Source organism: Anabrus simplex, chromosome 3, assembly GCF_040414725.1.
Source record: "Anabrus simplex isolate iqAnaSimp1 chromosome 3, ASM4041472v1, whole genome shotgun sequence".
NCBI classification, from domain to species: domain Eukaryota; kingdom Metazoa; phylum Arthropoda; class Insecta; order Orthoptera; family Tettigoniidae; genus Anabrus; species Anabrus simplex.
The window spans coordinates 233549913-233563152 of record NC_090267.1 but is presented as its reverse complement, the minus strand read 5'-3'; the positions used below and the strand labels follow the sequence as shown (position 1 = coordinate 233563152).

At 36.1% G+C, this 13240-nt stretch overlaps 1 long non-coding RNA gene across 1 annotated transcript; it reads left to right on the top strand.

Moving 5' to 3' along the window:
* Positions 1-7174: 7174 nt before the first annotated feature.
* On the top strand, positions 7175-8881 carry LOC136867181 (uncharacterized). The gene is made up of 3 exons (XR_010859632.2): positions 7175-7283; positions 7396-7571; positions 8763-8881. It is a non-coding gene; the product is annotated as an uncharacterized lncRNA (long non-coding RNA).
* Positions 8882-13240: the final 4359 nt, after the last annotated feature.

Sequence of the window (13240 nt, the reverse complement as noted above, 5' to 3'; positions counted from 1 at the left end):
TAGTGAATTGTGTTAACATGTACCATACATAAAAACATTTAGCTTGTATACAATTGCTCTGTCTAAAAAGGGTGAGTTTATTATTATTATACATTTGATAAGAACATGTCTGAATGTTGCTTTATAGTGATTAAAATTATGTAAAATCCTGCTGCCTGTCGTTGTGTGGGTTTGAAGAAGGGACTTCTCAAGGTTGTTGTGGACATATGCTTTAAGAAACTTGTGATGACATTGGTTGGTTTAGGTTATTTAGTCTGTAATATCCAATGTGCGTGCTCTCACTGGAATCTACATGGACCGGAGTGTCACTCTGGGAATAAACTTTGGTAATGTTTCCATAGGATATTGTGTGATCCGTTGTCTGAATGTTGCTTTATGGTGATTTAAATTATGTAAAATCCTGCTGCCTGTCACTGTGTGGGTTTAAAGAAAGGACTTCTCAAGGTTGTTGTGAACATCTGTTGTGGTCTTGTTGTGTCTTTTAAGGGTTGGTGTTGGTGGATTGAGAGTCTGTAATGAAAATAAAATGTCTTAGTTGTGAAGTTTGTTTAAAATGGGGATGTTAATCAGATGTTAAAATTCTTTTAGAAAGGTAAGTGGTATGTTCCGAGCTGTCAGTGCAGAGATGGCACGGAATGACATTAGTAGACGAATAAGTTTGAGTTGTATCTTTAAAAGTAGGAAAGATCACAATATGAAGATAAAGTTGGAATTCAAGAGGACAAATTGGGGCAAATATTTCTTTATAGGAAGGGGAGTTAGGGATTGGAATAACTCATCAAGGGAGATGTTCAATAAATTTAGAATAAATTTCCAATTTCTTTGCAATCATTTGAGAAAAGGCTAGGAAAACAACAGATAGGGAATCAGCCACCTGAGCAACTGCCCTAAATGCAGATCAGTAGTGACTGATTGATTGGTCTTTTTGGAGACTGTATGTTGTCTTAGAGACTGCATGTTATTATTATTATTATTATTTTTTTTTTTTTTGCTAGTGGCTTTACGTCGCAAGGACACAGATAGGTTTTATGGCGACAATGGGATAGGAAAGGCCTAGGAGTTGGAAGGAAGCAGCTCTGGCCTTAATTAAGGTACAGCCCCAGCATTTGCCTAGTGCGAAAATGGGAAACCATGGAAAACCATCTTCAGGGCTGCCGACATTGGGATTTGAACCCACTATCTCCCGATGCAAGCTCACAGCCGTGCGCCCCTAACCGCACAGCCAACTTGCCTGGTAGACTGTATGTTCACATCTGAGTTGGGCTCTTTTAGACTGAGAGTATATAAAATAAAAACATTCAGAGTAATGGGTGATTTTCATAGAGACTTGTTCAGAATTAATAACAGTATTTAAATCCTTCTTTCAGTCACTATCCCCCTTTCACACAGTTAAGTCTTGATGAATATCTGGTGTGATATGGAAGCAAATGACTGCTTGTGCCCAGTCTATTTACCGTATTTACGTGAATAATCCCCGCTTCTGAGTAATCCCCGCACCCTAACTTTAGGAAGGCTGATTTTGAAAAAGAAATGCCAACATTGTCTCAAATAAAATCCGCACCCCAATTTCGTGCCTCAATTTTTTAAAAAGAAATATGCAGGTATTATTCGCGTAAATACGGTATTTGGATCATAACAAACTGTCACGTGAGTTGTCCAGTTGCAAAACTTATACTGCCCATGTGAACAGAATTCTCAGAAAATTCAAAAACTGGCATTTGCTGGGGAATAGAGGGGGATGTTTGATTCAATGTTAATAAATTGGTAAAATATTATGTTCATCAAACCATGAAATCTCAGAAAACGTTACTCACGTTATTTACAAAAATGTTCGGACATAACGTGTGTTTCAGCAGTATTTGTAATGATGTATGCATTTTGTGGTGGAACTATTATGTACAATGAAGAAGAATTACTCATTTTTAACTCAATAAATGAAGGGTATAACATCCATTGCTATTTAAATCTTAATATTTGATTTTACATTCACATCACTAAATCTGTCCCCTTTCAAGAAGTTTCTGACAAATTCTTCACAGTTAACACAATTATATTAACAAACCCTCATCATATTTAATGAAATTTCCCACATCTGAGTCATGGTTTGGCATGTCATTTTTTAAAGTTTGCTGTTAGTAAAACTGTTTTGTATTTCATCCAGTCTTTCCTACAATGCTTTGTCAGCAATGCATTCAGGTCCTTGTGTTTTTCTTTCCTAAGAGTAACCCCTTCTTTCAGTGCTGCTAGTACGACTGCACATAACGTTTTACCACTTTTCAGAATGTTTCTCGCTTCAACAACACTTTCCCAACTGAATCGTAGTTGGCAAGGGATGCAAAGATGTTAACGTATTCATGATCAGTAAGATGTGTTGCACGCTGCTTAATGTCGGTCTCAGTTTGTCCAAAAATCCTATTGGGTGGGTGGTGAGTTGGAGGATGATAAATGAATGCCCTACCATAGGAAACAAGAGTTATCTATTTTGTTGAAGGAGGAGCATCTTCAGCCAGGCAGTTGCAAAGTGTACCATGATTGTTTTATTTTTTCCTGGTTACTGCAACCATCGGTGACCAGCTTGATAGAACAGTAATTTACTAGTTCTGTAGACTTCAAACTACGGTAAAGTGCAGATGCGATTTGGTTTGATCACTTCCTGTAAGAATTTTGAAGCCACAGGTATGCAAATGCCTTGTCTTTCTGTTGAGGACCTTTACAAGTTCTTTCACGAATACCAAAGTTATAAATGTATAATATTGGTATAAAAAATATGCTGCTTGGTCAGGAATTTTGGGGATTGGTTTCTTAATTTGGCAATCAAACAAAAATATTATTCCTCTGCCCACTGTCTGGCATACATGATCATGCGTTTTGTTCGTTTGGACATAACGTACTTTGCTGCATTAACAAGGTGGACATGACTATTTCTGCAACAATTCCTTTAAATGTATGGATTAAATGGACTTTGCCCACGTATTATCTCATTGGAATGTGTATTTTGATGAGCTGCATACAATGGCAGTCATAACTAGTTTTGAGAAAAAATGGACATAGTTTTGCAACTTATTATTTCTCAATGAGAGGAATTATGATAAAAGTAAGTTCATTGAGAAATGTCAACCATTTATTCAGAATGTTATCAAAATGTTTATGCAACACAATTTATTGATAAAATATGACTTACGTTCTTCCTTATCATGGCATCCTCATTTTACTTTTTAGGTGTTATTAAAGTTTGAGAAAAAAAGTGTTTAACCCTGACAGTAACACAAGTCTATAAATATCACTTTAGTTACACCACACATCTGGAAGACGTGCCACTCAAAGCCTATTATTTAAAGTTACGTTAAAGTTACCAGACAGAATGAACAAGGAATAGAGGTGGTGGAGGGGATAACTTTCCCCTCCTTATGAGGACTAGACGGCATTCATTTGCACGACATGTCGAAAATTGTATGATGTAATTGTCAGGGTTTAAAAAAATCCTGTACTATGCTTGAAATACTTCAACTACCAATTGGACTAGATTTCTCCCTCGGTTCTTTACGCCATGTAAGTGAGGTACCCAGAGTAAATCTTTACTCAATTGATCTGAAAAATTTTGGAAATCAGTCAGTTTAACTAACCAGTATGTACAATATTGTAATTTCTATAAAATATCTTTTAGTTAAATATGAAATTTATCTCTTTATTGTGTTTCTTCTGTTTTTTTTAAATTGACACTTCTTAGACATTTAGAATGTATCTTGCAAATATCCTAATTTTCATTGCTTTATGCAGTTGCTTTAAAAAATGTATAATATCTTGTCAGGTTTCTTCCTTGTGATCATAAAAAAAGTTGAATGGTAATTTTAAAAAATGTTTCAAGAAATCCATTAGCAAAGTGATCCATAGTAGAAATGAAATGTTTGTATGAACATTCACTTAAAGCAGTAGTAGCATAGTTGTAAACCAAGCATATTCTAGTCCAACAGATGATTTAGAAAGTTTTGAAGAGTATTTGTCCTGGGGAGATACTTCAAGGTTTAATTGCTAAAAGATCTCTACATAGAAAGAATCCAGAAAATATGTTGCACAATGCTACAAGTGCTGAAATAAATATATTAACATAATTAAGACTATTTCTACTCCTGGAAGTAATTCCATTTTGCTGCAATTAATTTGAATAAATAAATGGTATTTTGTGGATACAATACTTTCAGCTTTAGGCTGTAGTTGAGTAATTAGTTAATTTCAAACATATGACCTGGTATTAATCTTAATTTAGTGGTCTTGTTATTGCTTATCACAGTTTTCTTTCTGCTGGTCAACAGATGATAAAATAAGCCTAGGAGTGACTTTGAATATATTATCATAAAATACAGTATGTATGCTGCTGTCTTGGACATTATTAATAATGATGATGGCACTCGCTGTTTTCAGGTATTGATTTTCTACTGATTTATGTAAAAATAAATTGTTAATAATTTAATATTTTCTAATTTTCAAATCATTTTAATGTGTATTCTTTAGTTTTTCATACTTGTTGTTGTAAATCTTCTTGATTAGACCTCACTTCCAAGTAATTACAAGAGAGAGAGGGAGGAGGGGGGGAGGAGAAATATTCATTTTGACTCAAATATCTGAGCAAGTAGATCTCAGAATTGTATACGGTATGGGAAGAAATCTGCCCTTGAAGCAGCAACAGAATTGGAAGTGAAGTTGGATTAATTGTAAGATATTCAATCAATACAATTAATTTTATTAGCCTCATCTTCAAATCTGAGAAAATAGTATGTGAGTGTGAAAGTAAAGTGGCTGAGGATGATTGACAATTTAATATACATAATGCTTTACCCACTGTATATGCACAGGCTTTTCTTTTTCATGTATCTCTTTGTCATTTAGTTAATTATGGTTGAAAAAATGAAAATGAAAACCTACAACCTGTTTTCCAGTCATTGACCAGGTCAGGGATGTAATGAATGAATCATATATAGGCTATTATTACGATGGGGTCGCCACTCCCAAAGTGATATATATTAATGACTGATAGATGCTATGAAATGAGAATGGAGAGTGTTGCTGGAATGAAAGATGACAGGGAAAACCGGAGTACCCGGAGAAAACTTGTCCCGCCTCTGCTTTGTCCAGCACAAATCTCACATGGAATGACCGGGATTTGAACCACGGGATCCAGCGGTGAGAGGCCGACGCGCTGCCGTCTGAGCCATGGAAGCTCTTAATTATGGTTACCTTGTATGATTCTCTGTGATTATTTTTCCTAAGTTTCAGCTTATTAACCATTCAAGGGTAATTGTTCATTCCTTTTTTTCTTGTTTTTTTTTTTTTTGTATGCCATTAATTATTCATGGATTTTCTTTGGTTGTTCTTCTGATCACATAAACATTTCTGTACTGCAAGTGTTAAAAAAAATTTCAAACACATAGAATTGCCAAAAGTTTCTACTTTTAATGGTGTGCAATTGTGCAAATTAATTTCATTCAGTACTATTGTACAATGAATGCTCACAACTCAAATGGAGGAAAAGTACTAAGGAATAAGTTTGTTTTATATTACAGAGTTTGTCGATGTCTTTATTGTTCAACTAATCATTCTGAAAATTGTCTATATATCGCACATTTTTGCAGTTTAATCTCATAGAATTGTTTAGGAAGTTCCAGTAAAATTTTTGTTTGCTTGTTGGCTGTCCATCCCCCACCCTCCATATTTTGGATAATTAAGTACAATAACAATGGATGCTACTGTAAAAAAATATGTCCCGCTATTCCTGGCACCACTCAAAAAAATTAAAGACTATTTTCAGTTTCGTTGAGGCTATTAATGATAAAGTGAACAAAAATGGTAACCTGATCCTTTATCCTATTGGTACTATTGCTAAATGTATGTGAGTTTATTACTCAGTTCAAAGGATGGTTTGATCCCCAATAGCTCCACCATCAACAGTCATAAATGGCCTTGGCATCGCTGAAGAGGCATTATAAGGAAATGAAGAGTGATGCAGTTTCCTGTTGCTTTCTGCACTTAGCCAGAAGTTGCCATTACATATCAGTTTGCCAAGCCCACTGAAATGCATGCACCAACCAGCCCTATGAGCAACATTTTTACACCATTCTTAACAGGGACTGGATGCATAAGGAATGGAATTGCTAACATCGGTCAAACCTCAGTCGCTTTTGTATAAAGCCAGGATGAGACTGAGGCAGGACAATAAAAGTAACACATTTCATGTAGCCCATACCAGAAGACATAGTGCACTATAAACACTAGGTCTCGCCGGCAAAGGCACCGAACTGGATGAATGATGAAGTTAGGTGGCAGAGTGTTGCAGTGGTTAGTGGTATTAAATTTGGAGAAGTTTAGGTGCGTGCAGCCATGGCCTAAAATAGGAACTGTCCCCATTCACCTTAGTGCAGAATGGAAAACCATTCTCAGGACTGCCAACAGTGGGGATCAGCCCCTTTGGTTTCTGAATGTAGAACCGCAAGGTTAGCCAAAGCTGGCTGCCTACTCTACTCTGACTTGAGACAGACAAAGATTTTGCTGGATGGAGGTAGTTAATAACACCATATGACACTAGTTTGTAGAAACAAGTTGTAGAGAGAGAATCTGACCTGATCCAGGTGCATCAGGACATGGGATATAACTGACAATTGTTTTCTATGTCATAATATTTATTTCTTCTGACCATGTGTTGATCGTTCATAGACTGTTCTATTCTGTACATGTATGCTGTACTTGTTGTAATTTGTCTTGGTAAAACTCTCCTGTTTAATATAATTCCTAAAGATCACCAATTTTATAAATTTATTAAGCAAGAGAACAACAGACAGGATTGTACAATTGGATTTAAGACTGTCCTAAACTTTAAGAGGTCATTGAAGGCATGTACCGACTGGAACTGTAAACTGCAGAACTCCATCTCGAGTATGAAACCAGCTCTACCAGAGACAGAGGAACTAAACATCCTTGTTAATCACCTATCTCCAGAAGACAACAGTCGTGCGTAATTAACTGTAAAACATATGACAATATAAATGTTTCTGAGAATGTTCACACAATATTGCAGTGAGAGCTTTTGAACTAAAAACTAGCAGCACAGAGTTTTTCCTGTTGGCAACACAACAGCTGTCTGATAAGTTTGATAAACAGAAGGTGCATGCGCATCTGTCCTTGTTAGCTTGTTAGCAAATGTGTCTGTGGAAAGATGTATTCGAGAGTGGTGTGTTATGTTTTGAGCATTAAACTGCAGTGTATTATGGCTCAGTAGATGTTTACTACTGTAGGTGAGTTTGTTTATGATTCATATGTGTTACTCAGTCAGCCCATCGGGATCCAAACATGATTTAAAGATTGATTCCCAGGTCTTTATAAAATGTTCTTTATAAAAAATTCCAGCCAAGGGATGTGTTCAACCTAAGAGTTCTCACCAAAGGAAAACTCAATGGCATTGGTCATTGTTTGGACAAGACAAATCTGCAAACCCTTGAAGAAGTGAAACAAAATATCTGCCAGGAAACTGACATTATGCAATGTAAATACAGTGAGGTGCCAAAAATTCATGGATGATAAAGGTGAGCAGTTTTAACATCTCCTTTCAGAATGTTAAGTAACAAATATCTTAAAATAGTTTGTGATGTTTTTGTATGGCTATACCATCACCACTGAACTCTGCTGACACACAACAATGACTGTTGCATTCACTGACAGGAAAAACAATGCAGCTGGTTCTTAGTCAATATTTTTAGAACTTTATCTCAAGCCTGAATCTAATACCACCTGACATAGAAAAATTAAACCTTCTCATTAACAGGTGGATGTTCTTAAAGAACATTTTTGTTAAGTATAAGCTAGTTACTCATCAATAACTGGACTAATCTGTTGATCACTACTGTCAGATACTTGAACTCTTAATTCTAGAATTACATTGCTAAGGGAAATGGTCATCAAATTAACCAAAATGTACAGCATAGAGTTCTTGCTAAAGAAAAATTCATGACATTCATTGTTTGGACAAGAAAAATGCATGAAACCTTGAAGAACTGAAAAAATTACCTGCTAGGAAGCTGGCAACATTACTATCACTTAAACTGATTTATATTTCTTGTGAATCGTCAAAGATTTGATAATAAAGACTCCAGACTTGAAAGAAAAGCAGAGGAGAAATGTTCCACCATTTAGGATATGTGGGACATTTTTACTAGACTTTGTTCAGAATATATACACATCATGATTTGTAACGCCGGCCGTGAAAGCCTCAATTGCTACATGAGTGTATATATATATATATATATATACCTGTCAGTTAAAAATTACAAAATTTTTCTGAGGAAGTACTGTATTTGCTGCCATTTGTGATGATCATCATCTACTTTATTTTCAAGATTTCTCTTAAAGTGGACATACTGTGAGAGCATTTGGACCAAGAACCAGCTGCACCATGATTTTTCTCTTTGGTAACATGAGCGCCATTTGCAGAGTTCAGTACCGTACATGGAAGGTGCAGGCACATCTATCTTGGCTTTGGATGCAAGGCAAGCTTGTCAGTGAGAGAGTGTTTATTGAAAGATGTATTTGTGAGTTGTGTTTTATTCTGATTTGTGTAGTAAGTCGTGAATATTGTGGTTCGGTATACGTTTACTACTGCAAAACGTGTTGGTTTACGATTCATATGTGTTAACTCAACCCGTGAAGTCTAAATAGAATTTCTTGGTGTAAAAGTTTCAGGTTGTATAACAATCCATGTTCTTTATAACAAATTTCAGGCTGTATTTTATCGCTGGGGTTATTTTAAAAAATCATGTACAAAAGAGAAATTTGCACACCCTAGAAGAACTGCAACAAAAATATCCACAAGGAAATTGACAGTATTATACAATATGAATTTGTTAGAGGGACAACAAAAGCAGAGTTGCAGCATCTCCTTTCATAATGTTGGTAAGTAGCAATAATACTGTACAGCTGCTGAACTTTGCCAGCGAAGGCGACTGCCACGTTCACCGATAGAAAAAACACAGTGCAGCTGGTTATGTGTTCAGATGCTCTCACTGTACAATTGCAGCATGTTAGTTTCTTTTCAGCAATATAATTAAGGTAATTTAGTTGTGATTTTTAATTCTGCTAAATTTGACATTCCAATAAAAAGTGTGTATATCGTGGAGGTCAGTTAATTTCTAACATAATAAGTAGTGCATTATAATTTTGTAGTCTTGTGAAGAACTGCTTCTTTGTTACTCATGTGATAATGGAATTGGGCTTTGCTTCATGCGATTAATGATGTGTAGTAGAGAGCTACAATGTTCCCTAATCTGAGGGGCAGCAGGTACTTGGTAGTTAACTGATATGGGAAAGGTCCAAACATGTTAGATAAAAATATACTGTATTACTATATTTACATACATAATGTTTACAAACACTCCAGAAGCAATCCATATTTGTAATGAAAGTGTACATTTTCCATATTGCAGCATATGCATTTCAACAAAATATTTCAAGTATAGTTTGTTTGGGGAAAGAGAGATTCTTTCTAATCGTCTTATGAAACTGTTGTTGTGTGACAGGGTGAGAAGAAGGAAATGAAAGAAGTTCAACATTTTTTAAATATGGCTCGAAGGCATGACCATCATAGATTTGAAGAAAAGATTAGGAAACCTCAGGACCCAAGGCAGGTCGTGAAGACATTTGTTACACTTGCTGTAGCTCCAAAAGTGTCTTAAAGGTTATTTATACCCAATCCTTACCCCTTAATTGCCTGAAACTTTAGGCACGAACAGTCTCTCTACTTACCAAACACACTATAAAATCTGTGATATATTGTTTACTAATAAGTATCAACCTCTGAATTTGGGTAAAATTGTAGTATGACCCATACTTTCATCAATACTGAAGACAAGGGGATGTAGCAAGGAAAGAGAGAGGATTTGAACTTTATAAAGTGATTATAGGGCTCAGGAGTTATGGAAAATGCAAGATTAAATGTTTCTCATCTCAAAGTGAAGTTGAAAGTCATTTTGTTGTTGAAAAGAAATATCTGAAAGAAACTTAAAATTTCTAAACAAATCTAAATTTGCACCATCCACACTTACCTTATTTTGTCTAGTTATTATTACATTGCTCCCTGTTGAAGTGTTATATTAGCTTATCCTTTTGTCAGTTTTATTTTCAGTGACAATGAAAAATGTTTGGAGGAGGAAATGATATTAAGATGCATTAGATGTTTAAACCTATGAATATCAAGCATATGAGGATAAACAAACAGCATAAGAATTGGTGAACACTCTGGCTAAAGAAAATTAAGAATATTTGCAGTGAAATTACTCAGGGATAAAGTTGTTGCAGAATTGTTTACTGCATTTACAGCAGTAAAGCTCATCTGTCAATGGAAGTTACTTGCAAATTTACCTCGCATCGTCAAAGATTTTCTTTTGCCCAATGATATTGTTCAGGTACAATTTAAGTGCTTGCTTTGAAATGTGTATTTCTGACACTGGGGCTGTAATAGTGAACTAGAATTGAGCCCTTTTATGTGTTGTAATAATTTCTGGAAAATGTTGTTTGATTGATTGATTGATTCATTCATTCATTCATTAGTGGTGCTCTCAAGGAAATCATATCATAAGTTGCACAAGAGGATTGTACAGGATGAGGAAGAAACTTATGTGGTGAGAAATATAGTTTTTAATTTTCTTTGAATATTGTCTCCATTGTTACTGTGATCTTTAAAATACATTTAGGGTAGTATCAACAACACTGTTGGTGCACTGGAAAGTTTCTAAAAAGCTCCTCTCTACAGGTAATGCATACAACAAATAATTCTGTATTTTCTGTCCAAATGTTAAACTTATGGCAAATGCTCAATTTTCAAGCTAGAAAACTAATCATATTATGTACTATCAAATAATAACATGAAGAAAAATATTTGTTGACTTAAAAGATCTTTTCCAGGTGACTGTTACATTCACAGAAGATTCTGTAAATGACTACAGAGTTAATTTATGATTCTCTTTATTAATGTTAGGTCTATCTTTTTTCTGCCTCAAATGTGATGTGATGGAAAAGAAAAGAAAGACGCAAGTGGAGGTACATATCTCACCTAGTGTGCTGTCTCTGCATAGTGCTTCAGAGGACTCTGCAGTGGTGTCTCAACAACTCGCTGGTCACCAACATCTTGGAGAGATGTGCCAATCAAACTGAGAACCCATTATCACATAGGGGTGAAATTCTGTGGTTTGGTTAATTACATATATTCTACCATGTTTATCGGAGACACATGGATGAGGCATACTGTTTGCAGCAACATTGTGTGAGGGAGAGAGGTGATCATCATATTAGGTGGATCAAATATAGATGGGCCTTTTGTAATAAAAATTTAATTTGTCAAAATTAGTTCAAAAGCACATTTTTCTTAAGCCCTTCATCCAACGGTTAGGAAATTTTTTGATGCCACTATAAAAAAAAAAGTGTTGGAGACTGGGTGTTCAGCCAGTTGCACACAAAATCTTACACCTCCTCATTAGTTGAGAAGCACTGTCCACCAAATATCTTCTTTAAGCCAGCTGAACATGTCAAAATCACATGGTGAGAGATCTGGACTATAGGGTGAATGTGGAAGGGCGGTCCAATTCATCTCAGCTAATTTTTGTTGTGTTGCCGCTGCGATATAGGGTCGTGCATTGTCATGGAGAACCAGCGCATCTCTGATTGGGGTACTGTGCCTTTTTGCCCAGAAGGCATCTCAAACTTGACTGAGGAGGTCGCAGTAGTAGGCAGCATTAATGGTCCGTCTTTCTTGAAGGAAATCATCCAATAAGACACCTTTATAGAGTCCCAGAATACTGTGCTCAAAACCTTACCTGCAGACAATCTTGTTCTGGCTTTCACCGGTGCTCACTCACCACTCTTCCCCTCCACCCCAGACTGGCCCTCTTCATTTGCAGGGGTGTAATGGTGCACCTAAGTCTCATCACATGCGATGATTGTCCAAAAAAAGAGTCACCTTCTTCTTCATAACATGCGAGAATTGTTCGAGAAATTTCAACTCGAACAGCTTTCTGTTCTTCATGTAGTAACTGCGGAACCCAACGAGCCGACGCTTTTCTCATTCTCAACACCTGTTGTTTGTGTTGGATGTAGGAAAGTAGAATGTATAAGATTTTCAGATGATATGGTTGTGATGGTAGAAAGCAAACGTGAAATGATACAAATGTTAGATAAACTCAACATGAAACTAGAAGAATATGGAATGAGAATTAATAAGAAGAAGACCAAAAGTATGAAAATTGGAAGAAGAGGTAGTTGTCATATTAGTATAGGGGGAGAAGAAATAGAGCAAGTCAGTAACTTTAAGTATTTGGGAAGTATGATCAGAGATGATACGTATTGCACGACAGAAATTAAGAAAAGAATTGCCATAGCAAAAGAAGGCTTTAAGAAAAATTGAAATTACTTTGTAGACCACTAAACAAAGATTTGAGGAAAAGATTTGCTAAGTGTTATATTTGGAGCATAGCGCTGTATGGTTCAGAGACTTGGACACTGTGAAAGGAAGATGAGAGAAGATTGGAAGCACTAGAAATGTGGGTATGGAGAAGAATAGAACAAGTGAAATGGGAAGACCGGGTAAGGAATGAGGAGGTATTACGAAGAGTTGGAGAAGAACGAAGTATATTGCAAATCATTAGAAGGAGAAAAATGAACTGGATCGGACGTTGTTTGAGGAGGGACTGTTTACTGAAAGAAGGAATAGAAGGAATGATGAAAGGCAAACGAGGAAGAGGAAGGAAAAGATATCAAATGTTGGACAATATCAAAGGAAATAAATATTCGGACATGAAAAACTTGGTGCAGGACAGGTAAAAGTAGAAGAAGTTCATCCCATGACAAGACCTGCCATAAGGCAGAATACCTGGATGTTGATGACTCCTGTCAGATGATTGATTGGAAACTTCCATAGCATATGAGAAGTTGTTGAGAAATTCCAAGCACAGTGAGGTGGGGATCAACTTCAATGAGTTCATTAACAGCTCGGATGTTCTGGGGCGTGATACTGGTGCGATGGCGACGAGGGTGGGCCATGTTTACATGTTCATGTCCTTACCTGAACTCGCTGCACCAGTATTTCACTCGAGTCCATGAAAGTGTTCTTTCCACAAACTGTGCGAGCAAATGATAGCAAATTTCAGCTACATTGACATTCTCATTAGCAAAAAACTTTATTACAATACCTCCCTCTCGCTGATCATGA